At 44.8% G+C, this 23,856-nt stretch overlaps 26 non-coding genes and 1 pseudogene across 26 annotated transcripts; all 27 read left to right on the forward strand.

Moving 5' to 3' along the window:
* The first annotated feature begins 1,087 nt into the window (after positions 1-1,087).
* LOC135011357 (U1 spliceosomal RNA) lies at positions 1,088-1,251 on the forward strand. The gene has a single exon (XR_010210461.1). It is a non-coding gene; the product is annotated as a U1 spliceosomal RNA (small nuclear RNA).
* Positions 1,252-1,403: 152 nt separating this feature from the next.
* LOC135011369 (U1 spliceosomal RNA) lies at positions 1,404-1,566 on the forward strand. Its single transcript, XR_010210473.1, has one exon. It is a non-coding gene; the product is annotated as a U1 spliceosomal RNA (small nuclear RNA).
* Positions 1,567-2,237: 671 nt separating this feature from the next.
* LOC135011363 (U1 spliceosomal RNA) lies at positions 2,238-2,401 on the forward strand. Its single transcript, XR_010210467.1, has one exon. It is a non-coding gene; the product is annotated as a U1 spliceosomal RNA (small nuclear RNA).
* Positions 2,402-2,553: 152 nt separating this feature from the next.
* LOC135011368 (U1 spliceosomal RNA) lies at positions 2,554-2,716 on the forward strand. Its single transcript, XR_010210472.1, has one exon. It is a non-coding gene; the product is annotated as a U1 spliceosomal RNA (small nuclear RNA).
* A 671-nt stretch (positions 2,717-3,387) lies between these two features.
* Positions 3,388-3,551, forward strand: LOC135011362 (U1 spliceosomal RNA). The gene has a single exon (XR_010210466.1). It is a non-coding gene; the product is annotated as a U1 spliceosomal RNA (small nuclear RNA).
* A 152-nt stretch (positions 3,552-3,703) lies between these two features.
* Positions 3,704-3,845, forward strand: LOC135011376 (U1 spliceosomal RNA; annotated as a pseudogene).
* Positions 3,846-4,537: 692 nt separating this feature from the next.
* Positions 4,538-4,701, forward strand: LOC135011378 (U1 spliceosomal RNA). The gene has a single exon (XR_010210481.1). It is a non-coding gene; the product is annotated as a U1 spliceosomal RNA (small nuclear RNA).
* Positions 4,702-4,853: 152 nt separating this feature from the next.
* On the forward strand, positions 4,854-5,016 carry LOC135011370 (U1 spliceosomal RNA). Its single transcript, XR_010210474.1, has one exon. It is a non-coding gene; the product is annotated as a U1 spliceosomal RNA (small nuclear RNA).
* A 673-nt stretch (positions 5,017-5,689) lies between these two features.
* Positions 5,690-5,853, forward strand: LOC135011355 (U1 spliceosomal RNA). The gene has a single exon (XR_010210460.1). It is a non-coding gene; the product is annotated as a U1 spliceosomal RNA (small nuclear RNA).
* Positions 5,854-6,005: 152 nt separating this feature from the next.
* Positions 6,006-6,168, forward strand: LOC135011377 (U1 spliceosomal RNA). Its single transcript, XR_010210480.1, has one exon. It is a non-coding gene; the product is annotated as a U1 spliceosomal RNA (small nuclear RNA).
* Positions 6,169-6,839: 671 nt separating this feature from the next.
* On the forward strand, positions 6,840-7,003 carry LOC135011361 (U1 spliceosomal RNA). Its single transcript, XR_010210465.1, has one exon. It is a non-coding gene; the product is annotated as a U1 spliceosomal RNA (small nuclear RNA).
* Positions 7,004-7,155: 152 nt separating this feature from the next.
* On the forward strand, positions 7,156-7,318 carry LOC135011374 (U1 spliceosomal RNA). The gene has a single exon (XR_010210478.1). It is a non-coding gene; the product is annotated as a U1 spliceosomal RNA (small nuclear RNA).
* A 671-nt stretch (positions 7,319-7,989) lies between these two features.
* LOC135011380 (U1 spliceosomal RNA) lies at positions 7,990-8,153 on the forward strand. The gene has a single exon (XR_010210483.1). It is a non-coding gene; the product is annotated as a U1 spliceosomal RNA (small nuclear RNA).
* Positions 8,154-8,305: 152 nt separating this feature from the next.
* On the forward strand, positions 8,306-8,468 carry LOC135011365 (U1 spliceosomal RNA). Its single transcript, XR_010210469.1, has one exon. It is a non-coding gene; the product is annotated as a U1 spliceosomal RNA (small nuclear RNA).
* Positions 8,469-9,139: 671 nt separating this feature from the next.
* On the forward strand, positions 9,140-9,303 carry LOC135011364 (U1 spliceosomal RNA). The gene has a single exon (XR_010210468.1). It is a non-coding gene; the product is annotated as a U1 spliceosomal RNA (small nuclear RNA).
* Positions 9,304-9,455: 152 nt separating this feature from the next.
* LOC135011372 (U1 spliceosomal RNA) lies at positions 9,456-9,618 on the forward strand. Its single transcript, XR_010210476.1, has one exon. It is a non-coding gene; the product is annotated as a U1 spliceosomal RNA (small nuclear RNA).
* Positions 9,619-10,289: 671 nt separating this feature from the next.
* Positions 10,290-10,453, forward strand: LOC135011358 (U1 spliceosomal RNA). Its single transcript, XR_010210462.1, has one exon. It is a non-coding gene; the product is annotated as a U1 spliceosomal RNA (small nuclear RNA).
* A 152-nt stretch (positions 10,454-10,605) lies between these two features.
* LOC135011371 (U1 spliceosomal RNA) lies at positions 10,606-10,768 on the forward strand. The gene has a single exon (XR_010210475.1). It is a non-coding gene; the product is annotated as a U1 spliceosomal RNA (small nuclear RNA).
* A 673-nt stretch (positions 10,769-11,441) lies between these two features.
* On the forward strand, positions 11,442-11,605 carry LOC135011367 (U1 spliceosomal RNA). Its single transcript, XR_010210471.1, has one exon. It is a non-coding gene; the product is annotated as a U1 spliceosomal RNA (small nuclear RNA).
* Positions 11,606-11,757: 152 nt separating this feature from the next.
* LOC135011379 (U1 spliceosomal RNA) lies at positions 11,758-11,920 on the forward strand. The gene has a single exon (XR_010210482.1). It is a non-coding gene; the product is annotated as a U1 spliceosomal RNA (small nuclear RNA).
* Positions 11,921-12,591: 671 nt separating this feature from the next.
* LOC135011360 (U1 spliceosomal RNA) lies at positions 12,592-12,755 on the forward strand. Its single transcript, XR_010210464.1, has one exon. It is a non-coding gene; the product is annotated as a U1 spliceosomal RNA (small nuclear RNA).
* Positions 12,756-12,907: 152 nt separating this feature from the next.
* Positions 12,908-13,070, forward strand: LOC135011375 (U1 spliceosomal RNA). The gene has a single exon (XR_010210479.1). It is a non-coding gene; the product is annotated as a U1 spliceosomal RNA (small nuclear RNA).
* Positions 13,071-13,741: 671 nt separating this feature from the next.
* Positions 13,742-13,905, forward strand: LOC135011381 (U1 spliceosomal RNA). Its single transcript, XR_010210484.1, has one exon. It is a non-coding gene; the product is annotated as a U1 spliceosomal RNA (small nuclear RNA).
* A 152-nt stretch (positions 13,906-14,057) lies between these two features.
* LOC135011366 (U1 spliceosomal RNA) lies at positions 14,058-14,220 on the forward strand. Its single transcript, XR_010210470.1, has one exon. It is a non-coding gene; the product is annotated as a U1 spliceosomal RNA (small nuclear RNA).
* Positions 14,221-14,891: 671 nt separating this feature from the next.
* Positions 14,892-15,055, forward strand: LOC135011359 (U1 spliceosomal RNA). The gene has a single exon (XR_010210463.1). It is a non-coding gene; the product is annotated as a U1 spliceosomal RNA (small nuclear RNA).
* A 152-nt stretch (positions 15,056-15,207) lies between these two features.
* Positions 15,208-15,370, forward strand: LOC135011373 (U1 spliceosomal RNA). The gene has a single exon (XR_010210477.1). It is a non-coding gene; the product is annotated as a U1 spliceosomal RNA (small nuclear RNA).
* A 1,539-nt stretch (positions 15,371-16,909) lies between these two features.
* Positions 16,910-16,983, forward strand: TRNAN-AUU (transfer RNA asparagine (anticodon AUU)). Its single transcript has one exon. It is a non-coding gene; the product is annotated as a tRNA-Asn (tRNA).
* Positions 16,984-23,856: the final 6,873 nt, after the last annotated feature.

Here is a 23,856-nt window from a genome sequence, read left to right on the forward strand (position 1 = left end):
GTCTGAATTACCCACAATGTGCATATTTGCAGAGCAACAAGCTACAGGGAGCCTTCCACCCCCCATCCCCCCCCCTTCCCCATGGGAAGGGGGGGGGGGGGTGTTTGGGTTAGCTGGACATTCCCCAAAAAAGTGACTGTCCTGCAAAAATTGGGATAGTTGGGAGGTATGTTCAAATACATTTATTGTTTTGCATGCAGGGTAAATACTGGCTTCTTTGACATTTAGCCACAAATGCTGCACAGCTGAATTACAGTATTACACTGCAATTAACAGTTATGCTAGGACATTCCCCCTCCCAAATCTACCTCTCTCTGCATGTTACATCTGTCCCACAGTGGCGTGCGGTGAGGTCAGTGGCTAGTGAGGCACTACAGCCATAATGTCCGCCGAATCCTGCCCATGACCCTTAGCCAATGCCCGCTACTGCCTCTGAGCCGATACCCGCTGCCACCGCCAATGGCTTACAAACTCGCCCACAATCAACTGACCCAGCCCTCCGCACTATCCTGACTTCTCCCGTCTGCTTACTTTGTGCTTTCCAATGCACAATGCAAACTACAGGTAGTACTGCAGGGCCCACACCCTTTTACTTGCCTTACAGAGCAGCTCTGGGGCTGTTACAGTGCCCAGCTGCTGCAAGAAATCAACTTGAATGCTTCAGGGGCTGGGGCATAGCCAACATGAGCCCCACACCGAAGGAGGGTGGAGGTGTTTAATGCGAACTAGGGGTCATCCAAGCGCCGCAAAAGGCCGCCATGCCCTGCACGCCCCTTTTCTCTTTTCATATGCAGACGAGAGTTGAAGCCAACTTTGACCCACTGCTTGGATGGCATTACCATATGCAAATCAATCTGCTGCAGGCCTTCCCCCAGGAATGCTTGCACTAGTTGTTGCATTTGGTTTGTTGTTTGGGGGTGCTTCAGTATTAGGCAGCCTTCTGCCCTCCCATGTTCATCTGAAAATATGTGTTCTCCCTGCAGTTGTTGTCCCCAGATGAGAGTTCCCTTGTGCTGCCTCAGTTGAATCTCCTTTACTTGACAGAGATGTGCCTGAGCAGCGGCCCTCACCAGCCCTATCTCAAATCATACTTATTTTGCATAGGAGATACCATGGTCATGAAGATTGTTTTCCCAGGGTGAGGTTCATTCATTGCATTCTGGGTATGCTGACCCCTGTGATTTCCCCAAATGTGGGAAACTCGACTGCATTATTTGTGGTAGTGGGGGACTGTGTTTGTGCTTTCCTCTGGTCAGCTCTGGTAAAAGTCAGATTTCTTTGTCTCAGATCTTCCTCTAGCCTTGTTCTTCTTTCGAGAGTTCCCTTGTGCTGCCTCAGTTGGATCTCCTTCACTTGACAGGGGGGTGCACGAGCAGCGACCCTCCCCAGCTCTAGCCCAACTCCTACTTACCTGCCAGGTGAGATACTATGATCAGGAAGGTGCTTCTCCCAAGGCAAGGCTCACCCATTGCACTCTGGGTGTGCTGCTCCTGCGATTTCCCCAAATGTGGGACACTTGACTGCATAATTTGTGTTTCCTCTGGTCGGCTCTCATATAATTCAGATCTCTTTGTCTCAGGTCTTTCTCCAGCCTAGTTTGCTGTCTGTTTCCACTTCTCTTTTCTTGAGCCGCTCCCTTCTATGCCCTTGCGCACTATCCTGACCTCTCCCGTCTGCTTACTTTGTGCCTTCCAACGCACAATGCATACTACAGGTAGTGCTGCAGGGCCCACACCCTTTTACATGCTTTACAGAACAGCTCTGGAGCTGTTACAGTGCCCAGCTGCTGCACGAAATCATCTTGAATGCTTCACGGGCTGGGGCATAGCCAACATGAGCCCCACACCGAAGGAGGGTGGAGATGTTTAATGCGAATTAAGGGTCATCCAAGCGCCACAAAAGGACGCCATGCCCTGCACATCCCTTTTTTCTTTTCATATGCAGACGAGGGTTGAAGCCAACTTTGACCCACTGCTTGGATGACATCACCATATGCAAATCCATCTGCTGCAGGCCTTCCCCCAGGAATGCTTGTACTAGTTGTTGCATTTGGTTTGTTGTTTGGGGGTGCTTCAGTATTAGGCAGCCTTCTGCCCTCCCATGTTCATCTGAAAATATGTGTTCTCCCTGCAGTTGTTGTCCCCAGATGAGAGTTCCCTTGTGCTGCCTCAGTTGAATCGCCTTTACTTGACAGAGATGTGCCTGAGCAGCGGCCCTCCCCAGCCCTATCCGAAATCATACTTATTTTGCATAGGAGATATCATGGTCATGAAGATTGTTCTCCCAGGGTGAGGTTCATTCATTGCATTCTGGGTATGATGACCCCTGTGATTTCCCCAAATGTGGAAAACTCGACTGCATTATTTGTGGTAGAGGGGGACTGTGTTTGTGCTTTCCTCTGGTCAGCTCTGGTAAAAGTCAGATTTCTTTGTCTCAGATCTTCCTCTAGCCTTGTTCTTCTTTCGAGAGTTCCCTTGTGCTGCCTCAGTTGGATCTCCTTCACTTGACAGGGGGGTGCCCGAGCAGCGACCCTCCCCAGCTCTAGCCCAACTCCTACTTACCTGCCAGGTGAGATACTATGATCAGGAAGGTGCTTCTCCCAGGGCAAGGCTCACCCATTGCACTCTGGGTGTGCTGCTCCTGCGATTTCCCCAAATGTGGGACACTTGACTGCATAATTTGTGTTTCCTCTGGTCGGCTCTCGTATAATTCAGATCTCTTTGTCTCAGGTCTCTCTCCAGCCTAGTTTGCTGTCTGTTTCCACTTCTCTTTTCTTGAACCGCTCCCTTCTATGCCCTTGCGCACTATCCTGACTTCTCCCGTCTGCTTACTTTGTGCCTTCCAACGCACAATGCGAACTACAGGTAGTGCTGCAGGGCCCACACCCTTTTAGTTGCCTTACAGAGCAGCTCTGGAGCTGTTACAGTGCCCAGCTGCTGCAAGAAATCAGCTTGAATGCTTCAGGTGCTGGGGCATAGCCAACATGAGCCCCACACCGAAGGAGGGTGGAGGTGTTTAATGCGAATTAGGGGTCATGCAAGCGCCGCAAAAGGCCGCCATGCCCTGCACATCCCTTTTTTCTTTTCATATGCAGACGAGGGTTGAAGCCAACTTTGACCCACTGCTTGGATGACATCACCATATGCAAATCCATCTGCTGCAGGCCTTCCCCCAGGAATGCTTGCACTAGTTGTTGCATTTGGTTTGTTGTTTGGGGGTGCTTCAGTATTAGGCAGCCTTCTGCCCTCCCATGTTCATCTGAAAATATGTGTTCTCCCTGCAGTTGTTGTCCCCAGATGAGAGTTCCCTTGTGCTGCCTCAGTTGAATCGCCTTTACTTGACAGAGATGTGCCTGAGCAGCGGCCCTCCCCAGCCCTATCCCAAATCATACTTATTTTGCATAGGAGATATCATGGTCATGAAGATTGTTCTCCCAGGGTGAGGTTCATTCATTGCATTCTGGGTATGATGACCCCTGTGATTTCCCCAAATGTGGGAAACTCGACTGCATTATTTGTGGTAGTGGGGGACTGTGTTTGTGCTTTCCTCTGGTCAGCTCTGGTAAAAGTCAGATTTCTTTGTCTCAGATCTTCCTCTAGCCTTGTTCTTCTTTCGAGAGTTCCCTTGTGCTGCCTCAGTTGGATCTCCTTCACTTGACAGGGGGGTGCCCGAGCAGCGACCCTCCCCAGCTCTAGCCCAACTCCTACTTACCTGCCAGGTGAGATACTATGATCATGTAGGTGCTTCTCCCAGGGCAAGGCTCACCCATTGCACTCTGGGTGTGCTGCCCCTTTGATTTCCCCAAATGTGGGAAACTTGACTGCATAATTTGTGTTTCCCCTGGTCGGCTCTCATATAATTCAGATCTCTTTGTCTCAGGTCTCTCTCCAGCCTAGTTTGCTGTCTGTTTCCACTTCTCTTTTCTTGAGCCGCTCCCTTCTATGCCCTTGCGCACTATCCTGACTTCTCCCGTCTGCTTACTTTGTGCCTTCCAACGCACAATGCGAACTACAGGTAGTGCTGCAGGGCCCACACCCTTTTACTTGACTTACAGAGCAACTCTGGAGCTGTTACAGTGCCCAGCTGCTGCAAGAAATCAGCTTGAATGCTTCAGGGGCTGGGGCATAGCCAACATGAGCCCCACACCAAATGAGGGTGGAGGTGTTTAATGCGAACTAGGGGTCATCCAAGCGCCGCAAAAGGCCGCCATGCCCTGCACGCCCCTTTTCTCTTTTCATATGCAGATGAGGGTTGAAGCCAACTTTGACCCACTGCTTGGATGACATCACCATATGCAAATCCATCTGCTGCAGGCCTTCCCCCAGGAATGCTTGTACTAGTTGTTGCATTTGGTTTGTTGTTTGGGGGTGCTTCAGTATTAGGCAGCCTTCTGCCCTCCCATGTTCATCTGAAAATATGTGTTCTCCCTGCAGTTGTTGTCCCCAGATGAGAGTTCCCTTGTGCTGCCTCAGTTGAATCTCCTTTACTTGACAGAGATGTGCCTGAGCAGCGGCCCTCACCAGCCCTATCCCAAATCATACTTATTTTGCATAGGAGATACCATGGTCATGAAGATTGTTCTCCCAGGGTGAGGTTCATTCATTGCATTCTGGGTATGCTGACCCCTGTGATTTCCCCAAATGTGGGAAACTCGACTGCATTATTTGTGGTAGTGGGGGACTGTGTTTGTGCTTTCCTCTGGTCAGCTCTGGTAAAAGTCAGATTTCTTTGTCTCAGATCTTCCTCTAGCCTTGTTCCTCTTTCAAGAGTTCCCTTGTGCTGCCTCAGTTGGATCTCCTTCACTTGACAGGGGGGTGCCCGAGCAGCGACCCTCCCCAGCTCTAGCCCAACTCCTACTTACCTGCCAGGTGAGATACTATGATCATGAAGGTGCTACTCCCAGGGCAAGGCTCACCCATTGCACTCTGGGTGTGCTGCTCCTGCAATTTCCCCAAATGTGGGACACTTGACTGCATAATTTGTGTTTCCCCTGGTCGGCTCTCGTATAATTCAGATCTCTTTGTCTCAGGTCTCTCTCCAGTATAGTTTGCTGTCTGTTTCCACTTCTCTTTTCTTGAGCCGCTCCCTTCTATGCCCTTGCGCACTATCCTGACTTCTCCCGTCTGCTTACTTTGTGCCTTCCAATGCACAATGCAAACTACAGGTAGTGCTGCAGGGCCCACACCCTTTTACTTGCCTTACAGAGCAGCTCTGGGGCTGTTACAGTGCCCAGCTGCTGCAAGAAATCAGCTTGAATGCTTCAGGGGCTGGGGCATAGCCAACATGAGCCCCACACCGAAGGAGGGTGGAGGTGTTTAATGCGAACTAGAGGTCATCCAAGCGCCGCAAAAGGCCGCCATGCCCTGCACGCCCCTTTTCTCTTTTTTGATATGCAGACGAGGGTTGAAGCCAACTTTGACCCACTGCTTGGATGGCATTACCATATGCAAATCAATCTGCTGCAGGCCTTCCCCCAGGAATGCTTGCACTAGTTGTTGCATTTGGTTTGTTGTTTGGGGGTGCTTCAGTATTAGGCAGCCTTCTGCCCTCCCATGTTCATCTGAAAATATGTGTTCTCCCTGCAGTTGTTGTCCCCAGATGAGAGTTCCCTTGTGCTGCCTCAGTTGAATCTCCTTTACTTGACAGAGATGTGCCTGAGCAGCGGCCCTCCCCAGCCCTATCCCAAATCATACTTATTTTGCATAGGAGATACCATGGTCATGAAGATTGTTCTCCCAGGGTGAGGTTCATTCATTGCATTCTGGGTATGCTGACCCCTGTGATTTCCCCAAATGTGGGAAACTCAACTGCATTATTTGTGGTAGTGGGGGACTGTGTTTGTGCTTTCCTCTGGTCAGCTCTGGTAAAAGTCAGATTTCTTTGTCTCAGATCTTCCTCTAGCCTTGTTCTTCTTTCGAGAGTTCCCTTGTGCTGCCTCAGTTGGATCTCCTTCACTTGACAGGGGGGTGCACGAGCAGCGACCCTCCCCAGCTCTAGCCCAACTCCTATTTACCTGCCAGGTGAGATACTATGATCAGGAAGGTGCTTCTCCCAGGGCAAGGCTCACCCATTGCACTCTGGGTGTGCTGCTCCTGCGATTTCCCCAAATGTGGGACACTTGACAGCATAATTTGTGTTTCCTCTGGTCGGCTCTCATATAATTCAGATCTCTTTGTCTCAGGTCTTTCTCCAGCCTAGTTTGCTGTCTGTTTCCACTTCTCTTTTCTTGAGCCGCTCCCTTCTATGCCCTTGCGCACTATCCTGACCTCTCCCGTCTGCTTACTCTGTGCCTTCCAACGCACAATGCATACTACAGGTAGTGCTGCAGGGCCCACACCCTTTTACATGCTTTACAGAGCAGCTCTGGAGCTGTTACAGTGCCCAGCTGCTGCAAGAAATCATCTTGAATGCTTCAGTGGCTGGGGCATAGCCAACATGAGCCCCACACCGAAGGAGGGTGGAGATGTTTAATGCGAATTAGGGGTCATCCAAGCGCCACAAAAGGACGCCATGCCCTGCACATCCCTTTTTTCTTTTCATATGCAGACGAGGGTTGAAGCCAACTTTGACCCACTGCTTGGATGACATCACCATATGCAAAACCATCTGCTGCAGGCCTTCCCCCAGGAATGCTTGCACTAGTTGTTGCATTTGGTTTGTTGTTTGGGGGTGCTTCAGTATTAGGCAGCCTTCTGCCCTCCCATGTTCATCTGAAAATATGTGTTCTCCCTGCAGTTGTTGTCCCCAGATGAGAGTTCCCTTGTGCTGCCTCAGTTGAATCTCCTTTACTTGACAGAGATGTGCCTGAGCAGCGGCCCTCCCCAGCCCTATCCCAAATCATACTTATTTTGCATAGGAGATACCATGGTCATGAAGATTGTTCTCCCAGGGTGAGGTTCATTCATTGCATTCTGGGTATGCTGACCCCTGTAATTTCCCCAAATGTGGGAAACTCAACTGCATTATTTGTGGTAGTGGGGGACTGTGTTTGTGCTTTCTTCTGGTCAACTCTGGTAAAAATCAGATTTCTTTGTCTCAGATCTTCCTCTAGCCTTGTTCCTCTTTCGAGAGTTCCCTTGTGCTGCCTCAGTTGGATCTCCTTCACTTGACAGGGGGGTACCCGAGCAGCGACCCTTCGCAGCTCTAGCCCAACTCCTACTTACCTGCCAGGTGAGATACTATGATCATGTAGGTGCTTCTCCCAGGGCAAGGCTCACCCATTGCACTCTGGGTGTGCTGCCCCTGTGATTTCCCCAAATGTGGGAAACTTGACTGCATAATTTGTGTTTCCCCTGGTCGGCTCTCGTATAATTCAGATCTCTTTGTCTCAGGTCTCTCTCCAGCCTAGTTTGCTGTCTGTTTCCACTTCTCTTTTCTTGAGCCGCTCCCTTCTATGCCCTTGCGCACTATCCTGACTTCTCCCGTCTGCTTACTTTGTGCCTTCCAACACACAATGCAAACTACAGGTAGTGCTGCAGGGCCCACACCCTTTTACTTGCCTCACAGAGCAGCTCTGGAGCTGTTACAGTGCCCAGCTGCTGCAAGAAATCAGCTTGAATGCTTCAGGGGCTGGGGCATTGCCAACATGAGCCCCACACCGAAGGAGGGTGGGGGTGTTTAATGCGAACTAAGGGTCACCCAAGCGCCGCAAAAGGCCGCCATGCCCTGCACGCCCCTTTTCTCTTTTCATATGCAGACGAGGGTTGAAGCCAACTTTGACCCACTGCTTGGATGGCATTACCATATGCAAATCAATCTGCTGCAGGCCTTCCCCCAGGAATGCTTGCACTAGTTGTTGCATTTGGTTTGTTGTTTGGGGGTGCTTCAGTATTAGGCAGCCTTCTGCCCTCCCATGTTCATCTGAAAATATGTGTTCTCCCTGCAGTTGTTGTCCCCAGATGAGAGTTCCCTTGTGCTGCCTCAGTTGAATCTCCTTTACTTGACAGAGATGTGCCTGAGCAGCGGCCCTCCCCAGCCCTATCCCAAATCATACTTATTTTGCATAGGAGATACCATGGTCATGAAGATTGTTCTCCCAGGGTGAGGTTCATTCATTGCATTCTGGGTATGCTGACCCCTGTGATTTCCCCAAATGTGGGAAACTCGACTGCATTATTTGTGGTAGTGGGGGACTGTGTTTGTGCTTTCCTCTGCTCAGCTCTGGTAAAAGTCAGATTTCTTTGTCTCAGATCTTCCTCTAGCCTTGTTCTTGTTTCGAGAGTTCCCTTGTGCTGCCTCAGTTGGATCTCCTTCACTTGACAGGGGGGTGCCCGAGCAGCGACCCTCCCCAGCTCTAGCCCAACTCCTACTTACCTGCCAGGTGAGATACTATGATCAGGAAGGTGCTTCTCCCAGGGCAAGGCTCACCCATTGCACTCTGGGTGTGCCGCTCCTGCGATTTCCCCAAATGTGGGAAACTTGACTGCATAATTTGTGTTTCCTCTGGTCGGCTCTCGTATAATTCAGATCTCTTTGTCTCAGGTCTTTCTCCAGCCTAGTTTGCTGTCTGTTTCCACTTCTCTTTTCTTGAGCCGCTCCCTTCTATGCCCTTGCGCACTATCCTGACCTCTCCCGTCTGCTTACTTTGTGCCTTCCAACGCACAATGCATACTACAGGTAGTGCTGCAGGGCCCACACCCTTTTACATGCTTTACAGAACAGCTCTGGAGCTGTTACAGTGCCCAGCTGCTGCAAGAAATCATCTTGAATGCTTCAGGGGCTGGGGCATAGCCAACATGAGCCCCACACCGAAGGAGGGTGGAGATGTTTAATGTGAATTAGGGGTCATCCAAGCACCACAAAAGGACGCCATGCCCTGCACATCCCTTTTTTCTTTTCATATGCAGACGAGGGTTGAAGCCAACTTTGACCCACTGCTTGGATGACATCACCATATGCAAATCCATCTGCTGTAGGCCTTCCCCCAGGAATGCTTGTACTAGTTGTTGCATTTGGTTTGTTGTTTGGGGGTGCTTCAGTATTAGGCAGCCTTCTGCCCTCCCATGTTCATCTGAAAATATGTGTTCTCCCAGCAGTTGTTGTCCCCAGATGAGAGTTCCCTTGTGCTGCCTCAGTTGAATCTCCTTTACTTGACAGAGATGTGCCTGAGCAGCGGCCCTCCCCAGCTCTATCCCAAATCATACTTATTTTGCATAGGAGATACCATGGTCATGAAGATTGTTCTCCCAGGGTGAGGTTCATTCATTGCATTCTGGGTATGCTGACTCCTATGATTTCCCCAAATGTGGGAAACCCGACTGCATTATTTGTGGTAGTGGGGGACTGTGTTTGTGCTTTCCTCTGGTCAGCTCTGGTAAAAGTCAGATTTATTTGTCTCAGATCTTCCTCTAGCCTTGTTCTTCTTTCGAGAGTTCCCTTGTGCTGCCTCAGTTGGATCTCCTTCACTTGACAGGGGGGTGCCCTAGCATCAACCCTCCCCAGCTCAAGCCCAACTCCTACTTACCTGCCAAGTGAGATACTATGATCATGAAGGTGCTTCTCCCAGGGCAAGGCTCACCCATTGCACTCTGGGTGTGCTGCTCCTGCGATTTCCCCAAATGTGGGAAACTTGACTGCATAATTTGTGTTTCCCCTGGTCAGCTCTCGTATAATTCAGATCTGTTTGTCTCAGGTCTCTCTCCAGCCTAGTTTGCTGTCTGTTTCAACTTCTCTTTTCTTGAGCCGCTCCCTTCTATGCCCTTGCGCATTATCTTGACTTCTCCCATCTGCTTACTTTGTGCCTTCCAATGCACAATGCGAACTACAGGTAGTGCTGCAGGGCCCACACCCTTTTACTTGCCTTACAGAGCAGCTCTGGAGCTATTACAGTGCCCAGCTGCTGCAAGTAATCAGCTTGAATGCTTCATGGGCTGGGGCATAGCCAACATGAGCCCCACACCGAAGTAGGGTGGAGGTGTTTAATGCGAACTAGGGGTCATCCAAGCGCCGCAAAAGGCCGCCATGCCCTGCACGCCCCTTTTCTCTTTTCATATGCAGACGAGGGTTGAAGCCAACTTTGACCCACTGCTTGGATGACATCACCATATGCAAATCCATCTGCTGCAGGCCTTCCCCCAGGAATGCTTGTACTAGTTGTTGCATTTGGTTTGTTGTTTGGGGGTGCTTCAGTATTAGGCAGCCTTCTGCCCTCCCATGTTCATCTGAAAATATGTGTTCTCCCTGCAGTTGTTGTCCCCAGATGAGAGTTCCCTTGTGCTGCCTCAGTTGAATCTCCTTTACTTGACAGAGATGTGCCTGAGCAGCGGCCCTCACCAGCCCTATCCCAAATCATACTTATTTTGCATAGGAGATACCATGGTCATAAAGATTGTTCTCCCAGGGTGAGGTTCATTCATTGCATTCTGGGTATGCTGACCCCTGTGATTTCCCCAAATGTGGGAAACTCGACTGCATTATTTGTGGTAGTGGGGGACTGTGTTTGTGCTTTCCTCTGGTCAGCTCTGGTAAAAGTCAGATTTCTTTGTCTCAGATCTTCCTCTAGCCTTGTTCCTCTTTCAAGAGTTCCCTTGTGCTGCCTCAGTTGGATCTCCTTCACTTGACAGGGGGGTGCCCGAGCAGCGACCCTCCCCAGCTCTAGTCCAACTCCTACTTACCTGCCAGGTGAGATACTATGATCATGAAGGTGCTACTCCCAGGGCAAGGCTCACCCATTGCACTCTGGGTGTGCTGCTCCTGCAATTTCCCCAAATGTGGGACACTTGACTGCATAATTTGTGTTTCCCCTGGTCGGCTCTCGTATAATTCAGATCTCTTTGTCTCAGGTCTCTCTCCAGTATAGTTTGCTGTCTGTTTCCACTTCTCTTTTCTTGAGCCGCTCCCTTCTATGCCCTTGCGCACTATCCTGACTTCTCCCGTCTGCTTACTTTGTGCCTTCCAATGCACAATGCAAACTACAGGTAGTGCTGCAGGGCCCACACCCTTTTACTTGCCTTACAGAGCAGCTCTGGAGCTGTTACAGTGCCCAGCTGCTGCAAGAAATCAGCTTGAATGCTTCAGGGGCTGGGGCATAGCCAACATGAGCCCCACACCGAAGGAGGGTGGAGGTGTTTAATGCGAACTAGAGGTCATCCAAGCGCCGCAAAAGGCCGCCATGCCCTGCACGCCCCTTTTCTCTTTTTTGATATGCAGACGAGGGTTGAAGCCAACTTTGACCCACTGCTTGGATGGCATTACCATATGCAAATCAATCTGCTGCAGGCCTTCCCCCAGGAATGCTTGCACTAGTTGTTGCATTTGGTTTGTTGTTTGGGGGTGCTTCAGTATTAGGCAGCCTTCTGCCCTCCCATGTTCATCTGAAAATATGTGTTCTCCCTGCAGTTGTTGTCCCCAGATGAGAGTTCCCTTGTGCTGCCTCAGTTGAATCTCCTTTACTTGACAGAGATGTGCCTGAGCAGCGGCCCTCCCCAGCCCTATCCCAAATCATACTTATTTTGCATAGGAGATACCATGGTCATGAAGATTGTTCTCCCAGGGTGAGGTTCATTCATTGCATTCTGGGTATGCTGACCCCTGTGATTTCCCCAAATGTGGGAAACTCAACTGCATTATTTGTGGTAGTGGGGGACTGTGTTTGTGCTTTCCTCTGGTCAGCTCTGGTAAAAGTCAGATTTCTTTGTCTCAGATCTTCCTCTAGCCTTGTTCTTCTTTCGAGAGTTCCCTTGTGCTGCCTCAGTTGGATCTCCTTCACTTGACAGGGGGGTGCACGAGCAGCGACCCTCCCCAGCTCTAGCCCAACTCCTATTTACCTGCCAGGTGAGATACTATGATCAGGAAGGTGCTTCTCCCAGGGCAAGGCTCACCCATTGCACTCTGGGTGTGCTGCTCCTGCGATTTCCCCAAATGTGGGACACTTGACGGCATAATTTGTGTTTCCTCTGGTCGGCTCTCATATAATTCAGATCTCTTTGTCTCAGGTCTTTCTCCAGCCTAGTTTGCTGTCTGTTTCCACTTCTCTTTTCTTGAGCCGCTCCCTTCTATGCCCTTGCGCACTATCCTGACCTCTCCCGTCTGCTTACTTTGTGCCTTCCAACGCACAATGCATACTACAGGTAGTGCTGCAGGGCCCACACCCTTTTACATGCTTTACAGAGCAGCTCTGGAGCTGTTACAGTGCCCAGCTGCTGCAAGAAATCATCTTGAATGCTTCAGGGGCTGGGGCATAGCCAACATGAGCCCCACACCGAAGGAGGGTGGAGATGTTTAATGCGAATTAGGGGTCATCCAAGCGCCACAAAAGGACGCCATGCCCTGCACATCCCTTTTTTCTTTTCATATGCAGACGAGGGTTGAAGCCAACTTTGACCCACTGCTTGGATGACATCACCATATGCAAAACCATCTGCTGCAGGCCTTCCCCCAGGAATGCTTGCACTAGTTGTTGCATTTGGTTTGTTGTTTGGGGGTGCTTCAGTATTAGGCAGCCTTCTGCCCTCCCATGTTCATCTGAAAATATGTGTTCTCCCTGCAGTTGTTGTCCCCAGATGAGAGTTCCCTTGTGCTGCCTCAGTTGAATCTCCTTTACTTGACAGAGATGTGCCTGAGCAGCGGCCCTCCCCAGCCCTATCCCAAATCATACTTATTTTGCATAGGAGATACCATGGTCATGAAGATTGTTCTCCCAGGGTGAGGTTCATTCATTGCATTCTTGGTATGCTGACCCCTGTGATTTCCCCAAATGTGGGAAACTCAACTGCATTATTTGTGGTAGTGGGGGACTGTGTTTGTGCTTTCTTCTGGTCAACTCTGGTAAAAATCAGATTTCTTTGTCTCAGATCTTCCTCTAGCCTTGTTCCTCTTTCGAGAGTTCCCTTGTGCTGCCTCAGTTGGATCTCCTTCACTTGACAGGGGGGTGCCCGAGCAGCGACCCTTCGCAGCTCTAGCCCAACTCCTACTTACCTGCCAGGTGAGATACTATGATCATGTAGGTGCTTCTCCCAGGGCAAGGCTCACCCATTGCACTCTGGGTGTGCTGCCCCTGTGATTTCCCCAAATGTGGGAAACTTGACTGCATAATTTGTGTTTCCCCTGGTCGGCTCTCGTATAATTCAGATCTCTTTGTCTCAGGTCTCTCTCCAGCCTAGTTTGCTGTCTGTTTCCACTTCTCTTTTCTTGAGCCGCTCCCTTCTATGCCCTTGCGCACTATCCTGACTTCTCCCGTCTGCTTACTTTGTGCCTTCCAACACACAATGCAAACTACAGGTAGTGCTGCAGGGCCCACACCCTTTTACTTGCCTCACAGAGCAGCTCTGGAGCTGTTACAGTGCCCAGCTGCTGCAAGAAATCAGCTTGAATGCTTCAGGGGCTGGGGCATTGCCAACATGAGCCCCACACCGAAGGAGGGTGGGGGTGTTTAATGCGAACTAAGGGTCACCCAAGCGCCGCAAAAGGCCGCCATGCCCTGCATGCCCCTTTTCTCTTTTCATATGCAGACGAGGGTTGAAGCCAACTTTGACCCACTGCTTGGATGGCATTACCATATGCAAATCAATCTGCTGCAGGCCTTCCCCCAGGAATGCTTGCACTAGTTGTTGCATTTGGTTTGTTGTTTGGGGGTGCTTCAGTATTAGGCAGCCTTCTGCCCTCCCATGTTCATCTGAAAATATGTGTTCTCCCTGCAGTTGTTGTCCCCAGATGAGAGTTCCCTTGTGCTGCCTCAGTTGAATCTCCTTTACTTGACAGAGATGTGCCTGAGCAGCGGCCCTCCCCAGCCCTATCCCAAATCATACTTATTTTGCATAGGAGATACCATGGTCATGAAGATTGTTCTCCCAGGGTGAGGTTCATTCATTGCATTCTGGGTATGCTGACCCCTGTGATTTCCCCAAATGTGGGAAACTCGACTGCATTATTTGTGGTAGTGGGGGACTGTGTTTGTGCTTTCCTCTGCTCAGCTCTGGTAAAAGTCAGATTTCTTTGTCTCAGATCTTCCTCTAGCCTTGTTCTTGTTTCGAGAGTTCCCTTGTGCTGCCTCAGTTGGATCTCCTTCACTTGACAGGGGGGTGCCCGAGCAGCGACCCTCCCCAGCTCTAGCCCAACTCCTACTTACCTGCCAGGTGAGATACTATGATCAGGAAGGTGCTTCTCCCAGGGCAAGGCTCACCCATTGCACTCTGGGTGTGCCGCTCCTGCGATTTCCCCAAATGTGGGAAACTTGACTGCATAATTTGTGTTTCCTCTGGTCGGCTCTCGTATAATTCAGATCTCTTTGTCTCAGGTCTTTCTCCAGCCTAGTTTGCTGTCTGTTTCCACTTCTCTTTTCTTGAGCCGCTCCCTTCTATGCCCTTGCGCACTATCCTGACCTCTCCCGTCTGCTTACTTTGTGCCTTCCAACGCACAATGCATACTACAGGTAGTGCTGCAGGGCCCACACCCTTTTACATGCTTTACAGAACAGCTCTGGAGCTGTTACAGTGCCCAGCTGCTGCAAGAAATCATCTTGAATGCTTCAGGGGCTGGGGCATAGCCAACATGAGCCCCACACCGAAGGAGGGTGGAGATGTTTAATGTGAATTAGGGGTCATCCAAGCGCCACAAAAGGACGCCATGCCCTGCACATCCCTTTTTTCTTTTCATATGCAGACGAGGGTTGAAGCCAACTTTGACCCACTGCTTGGATGACATCACCATATGCAAATCCATCTGCTGTAGGCCTTCCCCCAGGAATGCTTGTACTAGTTGTTGCATTTGGTTTGTTGTTTGGGGGTGCTTCAGTATTAGGCAGCCTTCTGCCCTCTCATGTTCATCTGAAAATATGTGTTCTCCCAGCAGTTGTTGTCCCCAGATGAGAGTTCCCTTGTGCTGCCTCAGTTGAATCTCCTTTACTTGACAGAGATGTGCCTGAGCAGCGGCCCTCCCCAGCTCTATCCCAAATCATACTTATTTTGCATAGGAGATACCATGGTCATGAAGATTGTTCTCCCAGGGTGAGGTTCATTCATTGCATTCTGGGTATGCTGACTCCTATGATTTCCCCAAATGTGGGAAACTCGACTGCATTATTTGTGGTAGTGGGGGACTGTGTTTGTGCTTTCCTCTGGTCAGCTCTGGTAAAAGTCAGATTTATTTGTCTCAGATCTTCCTCTAGCCTTGTTCTTCTTTCGAGAGTTCCCTTGTGCTGCCTCAGTTGGATCTCCTTCACTTGACAGGGGGGTGCCCTAGCATCAACCCTCCCCAGCTCAAGCCCAACTCCTACTTACCTGCCAAGTGAGATACTATGATCATGAAGGTGCTTCTCCCAGGGCAAGGCTCACCCATTGCACTCTGGGTGTGCTGCTCCTGCGATTTCCCCAAATGTGGGAAACTTGACTGCATAATTTGTGTTTCCCCTGGTCAGCTCTCGTATAATTCAGATCTGTTTGTCTCAGGTCTCTCTCCAGCCTAGTTTGCTGTCTGTTTAAACTTCTCTTTTCTTGAGCCGCTCCTTTCTATGCCCTTGCGCACTATCCTGACTTCTCCCGTCTGCTTACTTTGTGCCTTCCAACGCACAATGCGAACTACAGGTAGTGCTGCAGGGCCCACACCCTTTTAGTTGCCTTACAGAGCAGCTCTGGAGCTGTTACAGTGCCCAGCTGCTGCAAGAAATCAGCTTGAATGTTCTTCGTTGATTGATGGAAGAAACATCTTACAAAAACTCTCCAGATTATTGACTTTTTAAAGCTTTTCTAGGAAACGTTCTAGATGAATGCTTATTAGCGTTTGTCAGAATGTAAGTTTGCAAAGTGTCACTGTGGCGCAATCAGTTAGCGTGTTCGGTTATTATCCAAAAGGTTGGTGGTTCAATCCCACCCAGGGACGTAATTTACCTTGTTATCAGATTTTGGTGATCTTTAAGTAGACAAGTCAAAATTTCAAACCCCCTCTTGTGGTGTAGGGTACCTGGCCTTCTCTGATGTAATCAGAGTTAGATTTGATTAAGTGATTTTATAAAAAAAAACAGCTAGGAAGCACAATTTAGCAGTGGGTTGCAGAGAAAAAAAAATATGCTGGCAAAAAAATCCAATTGAGTGATTAAACAGCTCTTCATTTTCTGGCTTTATTTTTATGCTAACAAATTTGTTCTCTGAAAAGTGTCCACAAAGCCAAGTATCTGATTAACACCTTTGTAGGGATGGTTTTTCACCTATTACTAAATTAAACTTGCTTCATTGGAAAGGCAGCAAGATGCATCGTCATTTCAATATCTACTGAAATAATACAGGTTGACACCAGGAAACATTAACGCCACTGCATCCTTGCTGCTTTCTCATGTGGAAGTCTGTTTAATGTGAAAACAAGGTGATATCTAATTAGCATACAGGTAAGGAATTAAGAAAATCTTTATTTAAGGGTGAAGATGTTTCTCACAAAATCGTTGCCCCAATGCATCATTGAAATTCAAGCTGGAAAGATGATTTTAATATATCACTTGTACATTTTGTATTGCTCTTCTGGTGACAATGTAGTTTGTTTTTGTCAATTACCATTTTAATAATAGGGTAAAGAAAATTAAGTGGATTTTTGAAAGAAAACAATACTGTCAATATACTATTAAACAAATTAAAATGGTAAAAGTTATTGTACTTTAAGTAAAAATAAAAGAGCTAAAATATCAATCCCAATTTTGGATTACTTTAATTAAAAAAAAATGCATATAGCAGAGGGTAGTTTCAATCTGCCTACCTCTGGGTTATCGGCCCAGCATGCTTCCATTGCAGTACTCTGCTGCACATGTAAGTGCAAGAGATCCTGAAGCACTCACTCATCATGGGAAAGTACCAATGTGTTTCTTCGTTGGTTGATGGAAGAAACATCTTACAAAAACTCTCCAGATTATTGACTTTTTAAAGTTTTTCTAGGAAACGTTCTAGATGAATGCTTATTAGCCTTTGTCAGTATGAACTTTTTGCAAAGTGTCTCTGTGGCGCAATCGGTTAGTGTGTTTGGCTATTAACCAAAAGGTTGGTGGTTCAATCCCACCCAGGGATGTAATTGACCTTGTGATCAGATTTTGGTGATATTTAAGTAGACAAGTCAAAATTTCAAACCCCCGGTTATGGTGTGGGTACCTGGCCTTCCCTGATGTAATCAGAGTTAGATTTGATTCAGTGATTTTATAAAAACAGCTAGGAAGCACAATTTAGCGGTAGGTTGCAGAGAAAAAAAATATGCTGGCAGAAAAATCCAATTGAGTGATTAAACAGCTCTTCATTTTCTGGCTTTATTTTTATGCTAACAAATTTGTTCTCTGAAAAGTGTCCACAAAGCCAAGTCTCTGATTAACACCTTTGTAAGGATGGTTTTTCACCTATTACTAAATTAAACTTGCTTCATTGGAAAGGCAGCAAGATGCATCCTCATTTCAATGTCTACTGAAATAATACAGGTTGACACCAGGAAACATTAACGCCACTGCATCCTTGCTGCTTTCTCATGTGGAAGTCTGTTTAATGTGAAAACAAGGTGATATCTAATTAGCACACAGGTAAGGAATTAAGAAAATCTTTATTTAAGGGTGAAGATGTTTCTCACAAAATCGTTGCCCCAATGCATCATTGAAATTCAAGCTGGAAAGATGATTTTAATATATCACTTGTACATTTTGTATTGCTCTTCTGGTGACAATGTAGTTTGTTTTTGTCAATTACCATTTTAATAATAGGGTAAAGAAAATTAAGTGGATTTTTGAAAGAAAACAATACTGTCAATATACTATTAAAACAAATTAAAATGGTAAAAGTTATTGTACTTTAAGTAAAAATAAAAGAGCCAAAATATCAATCCCAGTTTTGGATTACTTTAATTAACAAAAAAAAATGCATATAGCAGAGGATAGTTTCAATCTGCCTACCTCTGGGTTATGGGCCCAGCATGCTTCCATTGCTGTACTCTGCTGCACATGTAAGTGCAAGAGATCCTGAAGCACTCACTCATCATGGGAAAGTACCAATGTGTTTCTTCGTTGGTTGATAGAAGAAACATCTTACAAAAACTCTCCAGATTATTGACTTTTTTAAGTTTTTCTAGGAAACGTTTTAGATGAATGCTTATTAGCATTTGTCAGTATGTACTTTTGCAAAGTGTCTCTGTGGCGCAATCAGTTAGTGTGTACGGCTATTAACCAAAAGGTTGGTGGTTCAATCCCACCCAGGGACGTAATTGACCTTGTTATCAGATTTTGGTGATCTTTAAGTAGACAAGTCAAATTTCATACCCCCTGTTATTGTGTAGGGTACCTGGCCTTCTCTGATGTAATCAGAGTTAGATTTGATTCAATGATTTTATAAAAACATCTAGGAAGCACAATTTAGCAGTGGGTTGCAGAGAAAAAGAAATATGCTGGCAAAAAAATCAAATTGCGTGATTAAACAGCTCTTCATTTTCTGGCTTTATTTTTATGCTAACAAATTTGTTCTCTGAAAAGTGTCCACAAAGCCAAGTCTCTGATTAACACCTTTGTAGGGATGGTTTTTCACCTATTACTAAATTAAACTTGCTTCATTGGAAAGGCAGCAAGATGCATCCTCATTTCAATGTCTACTGAAATAATACAGGTTGAAACCAGGAAACATTAACGCCACTGCATCCTTGCTGCTTTCTCATGTGGAAGTCTGTTTAATGTGAAAACAAGGTGATATCTAATTAGCACACAGGTAAGGAATTACGAAAATCTTTATTTAAGGGTGAAGATGTTTCTCACAAAATTGTTGCCCCAATGCATCATTGAAATTCAAGCTGGAAAGATGATTTTAATATATCACTTGTACATTTTGTATTGCTCTTCTGGTGACAATGTAGTTTTTTTTGTCAATTACCATTTTAATAATAGGGTAAAGAAAATTAAGTGGATTTTTGAAAGAAAACTATACTGTCAATATACTATTAAAACAAATTAAAATGGTAAAAGTTATAGTACTTTAAGTAAAAATAAAAGAGCAAAAATATCAATCCCAGTTTTGATTACTTAAATTAACAAAAAAAAATGCATATAGCAAAGGATAGTTTCAATCTGCCTACCTCTGGGTTATGGGTCCAGCATGCTTCCATTGCAGTACTCTGCTGCACATGTAAGTGCAAGAGATCCTGAAGCACTCACTCATCATGGGAAAGTACCAATGTGTTTATTCGTTGGTTGATGGAAGAAACATCTTACAAAAACTCTCCAGATTATTTATTTTTTAATGTTTTTCTAGGAAACGTTCTAGATGTATGCTTATTAGCCTTTGTCAGTATGAACTTTTTGCAAAGTGTCTCTGTGGCGCGATCGGTTAGTGTGTTCGACTATTAACCAAAAGGTTGGTGGTTCAATCCCACCCAGGGACGTAATTGACCTTGTGATCGGATTTTGGTGATATTTAAGTAGACAAGTCAAAATTTCAAACCCCCCCTTATTGTGTAGGCTACCTGGCCTTCTCTGATGTAATCAGAGTTAGATTTGATTCAGTGATTTTATAAAAAACAGCTAGGAAGCACAATTTAGCAGTGGGTTACAGAGAAAAAAAATATGCTGGCAGAAAAATCCAATTGAGTGATTAAACAGCTCTTCATTTTCTGGCTTTATTTTTATGCTAACAAATTTGTTCTCTGAAAAGTGTCCACAAAGCCAAGTCTCTGATTAACACCTTTGTAAGGATGGTTTTTCACCTATTACTAATTTAAACTTGCTTCATTGGAAAGGCAGCAAGATGCATCCTCATTTCAATGTCTACTGAAATAATACAGGTTGACACCAGGAAACATTAACGCCACTGCATCCTTGCTGCTTTCTCATGTGGAAGTCTGTTTAATGTGAAAACAAGGTGATATCTAATTAGCACACAGGTAAGGAATTAAGAAAATCTTTATTTAAGGGTGAAGATGTTTCTCACAAAATCGTTGCCCCAATGCATCATTGAAATTCAAGCTGGAAAGATGATTTTACTATATCACTTGTACATTTTGTATTGCTCTTCTGGTGACAATGTAGTTTGTTTTTGTCAATTACCATTTTAATAATAGGGTAAAGAAAATTAAGTGGATTTTTGAAAGAAAACAATACTGTCAATATACTATTAAAACAAATTAAAATGGTAAAAGTTATTGTACTTTAAGTAAAAATAAAAGAGCCAAAATATCAATCCCAGTTTTGGATTACTTTAATTAACAAAAAAAAAGCATATAGCAAAGGATAGTTTCAATCTGCCTACCTCTGGGTTATGGGCCCAGCATGCTTCCATTGCTGTACTCTGCTGCACATGTAAGTGCAAGAGATCCTGAAGCACTCACTCATCATGGGAAAGTACCAATGTGTTTCTTCGTTGGTTGATGGAAGAAACATCTTACAAAAACTCTCCAGATTATTGACTTTTTAAAGTTTTTCTAGGAAACGTTTTAGATGAATGCTTATTAGCCCTTGTCAGTATATACTTTTGCAATGTGTCTCTGTGGCGCAATTAGTTAGTGTGTACGGCTATTAACCAAAAGGTTGGTGGTTCAATCCCACCCAGGTACGTAATTGACCTTGTTATCAGATTTTGGTGATCTTTAAGTAGACAAGTCAAAATTTCAAACCCCCTGTTATGGTGTAGGGTACCTGGCCTTCTCTGATGTAATCAGAGTTAGATTTGATTCAGTGATTTTATAAAAACAGCTAGGAAGCACAATTTAGCAGTGGGTTGCAGAGAAAAAGAAATATGCTGGCAGAAAAATCCAATTGAGTGATTAAACAGCTCTTCATTTTCTGGCTTTATTTTTATGCTAACAAATTTGTTCTCTGAAAAGTGTCCACAAAGCAAAGTCTCTGATTAACACCTTTGTAGGGATGGTTTTTCACCTATTACTAAATTAAACTTGCTTCATTGGAAAGGCAGCAAGATGCATCCTCATTTCAATGTCTACTGAAATAATACAGGTTGACACCAGGAAACATTAACGCCACTGCATCCTTGCTGCTTTCTCATGTGGAAGTCTGTTTAATGCGAAAACAAGGTGATATCTAATTAGCACACAGGTAAGGAATTAAGAAAATCTTTATTTAAGGGTGAAGATGTTTCTCACAAAATCGTTGCCCCAATGCATCATTGAAATTCAAGCTGGAAAGATGATTTTAATATATCACTTGTACATTTTGTATTGCTCTTCTGGTGACAATGTAGTTTGTTTTTGTCAATTACCATTTTAATAATAGGGTAAAGAAAATTAAGTGGATTTTTGAAAGAAAACAATACTGTCAATATACTATTAAAACAAATTAAAATGGTAAAAGTTATTGTACTTTAAGTAAAAATAAAAGAGCCAAAATATCAATCCCAGTTTTGGATTACTTTAATTAACAAAAAAAAAGCATATAGCAAAGGATAGTTTCAATCTGCCTACCTCTGGGTTATGGGCCCAGCATGCTTCCATTGCTGTACTCTGCTGCACATGTAAGTGCAAGAGATCCTGAAGCACTCACTCATCATGGGAAAGTACCAATGTGTTTCTTCGTTGGTTGATAGAAGAAACATCTTACAAAAACTCTCCAGATTATTGACTTTTTTTAAGTTTTTCTAGGAAACGTTTTAGATGAATGCTTATTAGCATTTGTCAGTATGTACTTTTGTAAAGTGTCTCTGTGGCGCAATCAGTTAGTGTGTACGGCTATTAACCAAAAGGTTGGTGGTTCAATCCCACCCAGGGAAGTAATTGACCTTGTTATCAGATTTTGGTGATCTTTAAGTAGACAAGTCAAATTTCATACCCCCTGTTATTGTGTAGGGTACCTGGCCTTATCTGATGTAATCAGAGTTAGATTTGATTCAATGATTTTATAAAAACATCTAGGAAGCACAATTTAGCAGTGGGTTGCAGAGAAAAAGAAATATGCTGGCAAAAAAATCAAATTGCGTGATTAAACAGCTCTTCATTTTCTGGCTTTATTTTTATGCTAACAAATTTGTTCTCTGAAAAGTGTCCACAAAGCCAAGTCTCTGATTAACACCTTTGTAGGGATGGTTTTTCACCTATTACTAAATTAAACTTGCTTCATTGGAAAGGCAGCAAGATGCATCCTCATTTCAATGTCTACTGAAATAATACAGGTTGAAACCAGGAAACATTAACGCCACTGCATCCTTGCTGCTTTCTCATGTGGAAGTCTGTTTAATGTGAAAACAAGGTGATATCTAATTAGCACACAGGTAAGGAATTACGAAAATCTTTATTTAAGGGTGAAGATGTTTCTCACAAAATTGTTGCCCCAATGCATCATTGAAATTCAAGCTGGAAAGATGATTTTAATATATCACTTGTACATTTTGTATTGCTCTTCTGGTGACAATGTAGTTTTTTTTGTCAATTACCATTTTAATAATAGGGTAAAGAAAATTAAGTGGATTTTTGAAAGAAAACTATACTGTCAATATACTATTAAAACAAATTAAAATGGTAAAAGTTATTGTACTTTAAGTAAAAATAAAAGAGCAAAAATATCAATCCCAGTTTTGATTACTTAAATTAACAAAAAAAAATGCATATAGCAAAGGATAGTTTCAATCTGCCTACCTCTGGGTTATGGGTCCAGCATGCTTCCATTGCAGTACTCTGCTGCACATGTAAGTGCAAGAGATCCTGAAGCACTCACTCATCATGGGAAAGTACCAATGTGTTTATTCGTTGGTTGATGGAAGAAACATCTTACAAAAACTCTCCAGATTATTTATTTTTTAATGTTTTTCTAGGAAACGTTCTAGATGTATGTTTATTAGCCTTTGTCAGTATGTACTTTTTGCAAAGTGTCTCTGTGGTGCGATCGGTTAGTGTGTTCGACTATTAACCAAAAGGTTGGTGGTTCAATCCCACCCAGGGACGTAATTGACCTTATGATCAGATTTTGGTGATATTTAAGTAGACAAGTCAAAATTTCAAACCCCCTCTTATTGTGTAGGGTACCTGGCCTTCTCTGATGTAATCAGAGTTAGATTTGATTTAGTGATTTTATAAAAACAGCTAGGAAGCACAATTTAGCAGTGGGTTGCAGAGAAAAAGAAATATGCTGGCAGAAAAATCCAATTGAGTGATTAAACAGCTCTTCATTTTCTGGCTTTATTTTTATGCTAACAAATTTGTTCTCTGAAAAGTGTCCACAAAGCCAAGTCTCTGATTAACACCTTTGTAAGGATGGTTTTTCACCTATTACTAAATTAAACTTGCTTCATTGGAAAGGCAGCAAGATGCATCCTCATTTCAATGTCTACTGAAATAATACAGGTTGACACCAGGAAACATTAATGCCACTGCATCCTTGCTGCTTTCTCATGTGGAAGTCTGTTTAATGTGAAAACAAGGTGATATCTAATTAGCACACAGGTAAGGAATTAAGAAAATCTTTATTTAAGGGTGAAGATGTTTCTCACAAAATCGTTGCCCCAATGCATCATTGAAATTCAAGCTGGAAAGATGATTTTAATATATCACTTGTACATTTTGTATTGCTCTTCTGGTGACAATGTAGTTTGTTTTTGTCAATTACCATTTTAATAAAAGGGTAAAGAAAATTAAGTGGATTTTTGAAAGAAAACTATACTGTCAATATACTATTAAAACAAATTAAAATGGTAAAAGTTATTGTACTTTAAGTAAAAATAAAAGAGCAAAAATATCAATCCCAGTTTTGATTACTTAAATTAACAAAAAAAATGCATATAGCAAAGGATAGTTTCAATCTGCCTACTTCTGGTTTATGGGTCCAGCATGCTTCCATTGCAGTACTCTGCTGCACATGTAAGTGCAAGAGATCCTGAAGCACTTACTCATCATGGGAAAGTACCAATGTGTTTCTTCGTTGGTTGATGGAAGAAAAATCTTACAAAAACTCTCCAGATTATTGACTTTTTAAAGTTTTTC

This window comes from Pseudophryne corroboree, unplaced genomic scaffold, assembly GCF_028390025.1.
Source record: "Pseudophryne corroboree isolate aPseCor3 unplaced genomic scaffold, aPseCor3.hap2 scaffold_2418, whole genome shotgun sequence".
Classification (NCBI taxonomy): domain Eukaryota; kingdom Metazoa; phylum Chordata; class Amphibia; order Anura; family Myobatrachidae; genus Pseudophryne; species Pseudophryne corroboree.